This window comes from Echinops telfairi, unplaced genomic scaffold (genome assembly GCF_000313985.2).
Source record: "Echinops telfairi isolate 266 unplaced genomic scaffold, ASM31398v2 ScPeMD7_7469;HRSCAF=8507_1, whole genome shotgun sequence".
NCBI lineage: Eukaryota > Metazoa > Chordata > Mammalia > Afrosoricida > Tenrecidae > Echinops > Echinops telfairi.
This window is the reverse complement of record NW_022111373.1, coordinates 23952918-23954456: the sequence shown is the minus strand read 5'-3', so window position 1 is coordinate 23954456 and position 1539 is coordinate 23952918. Positions and strand designations below refer to the sequence as shown.

The 1539-nt window shown below is 38.2% G+C and overlaps 1 protein-coding gene across 2 annotated transcripts in view; it reads left to right on the top strand.

Annotated features, from left to right (window-relative positions):
• Positions 1-1539, top strand: part of DMXL1 (Dmx like 1) — a 185359-nt gene that overhangs the window by 64053 nt on the left and 119767 nt on the right. The gene's annotated exons all lie outside the window — the stretch shown is intronic.

Below are 1539 nucleotides of genomic sequence, written 5' to 3'. Positions count from 1 at the left end.
CAATTGCAATTAACACCTATACCTTAACCCTATAATCCTGTGTTTTTTCCCCTACCTTTGAAAGTTTGTAAGCCAACTGCTTCATGCCTTTATCTCCCCCAATTTTAGTTATCCAATTTACCACTCCTGCACCTTTGCAAAATTCAAAGAGCATTGAGCCCTTTGGACTGCCAAAACTGCTGTCTTATAGTGGTATGAATTGAGGCAAACAATTTTCCAGGGAAACACCACTTTAAAAACTGTCTAGACAACAGAAAACTGGTTGAAGAGAGCCATCAGTCAGTGTAAGACATGAAAAAATAATAATAATTTATAAATTTTCCAGGGTTCATGAGGCAGGTGGGGGAGGGAGTGAGAAAAAACAAGGAGCTGATACCAAGGGCTCAAGTAGAAAGAAAATGTTTTGAAAATGATGATGGCAACTAATGTACAAATGTGCTTGACACAATGGATGGATGTATGGATTGTGATAAATGTACAAATGTGCTTGACACAATGGATGGATATATGGATTGTGATAAGAGTTGTATGAGCGCCCAATAAAATGATAAAAAACAAAACTGTCTAGACTTCAATGGAGAGTGGTCTGTGAGATAATAACTTCACATTTTGAGGGTTATTTTTTTTACTTATTGATTTTTATTTTGCTTCTGAAATCTTGCTAAAGTTTTTTCTTCATCATAATTGCGGATTCTTTTTTTTTTAATTTTTTTTACAATTGTCATGCCTGAGCCCATTGTTTTTTGGGGTTTTTTAAATCATTTTATTAGGGGCTCATACAACTTTTATCACAATCCATACATACATCAGTTGTGTAAAGCACATTTGTACATTCATTGCCCTCATCATTCTCAAAACATTTGCTCTCCACTTAAGCCTCTGGCATCAGGCCCTCATTTTTCCCCCTCCCCGCTCCCCCTTCCCTAATGAACCCTTGATAATTTATAAATTATTATTTTGTCATATACATTTTGATTTTTTTTTGAGTCAGTGAGTGAGTGAGACAGTGAGTGAGAGAGTAAGTGAGTGAGTCAGTGAGTGAGTGAGACAGTGAGTGAGTGAGACAGTGAGTGAGAGAGTAAGTGAGTGAGTCAGTGAGTGAGTGAGACAGTGAGTGAGAGAGTGAGTGAGTGAGACAGAGAGTGAGACAGTGAGTGAGTGAGACATGGGGTGAGTGAGACAGTGAGTGAGTGAGTCAGTGAGTGAATGAGACTGAATGAGTGAGACATGGGGTGAGTGAGACAGTGAGTGAGTGAGTCAGTGAGTAAGACAGTGAGAGTGAGTGAGTGAGACTGAGTGAGTGAGAGTGAGTGTTACAGTGAGAGACAGTGAGTGAGTGACTGAGAGTGAATGAGAGTAAGAGAGTGAGTGACACATTTTGATATTTTTATAAAGTTCTTTATGATATTGTAGCAGTACTTTTTGTCTTACCTTTATAAGAAGACACTTGAATTAACAGAAACAAAGACTACTAAATTCTACATAGAAAAAGAACTAGGAAGCAACAAAGCCCACATGGAAGAAGCACACCAGCCTATG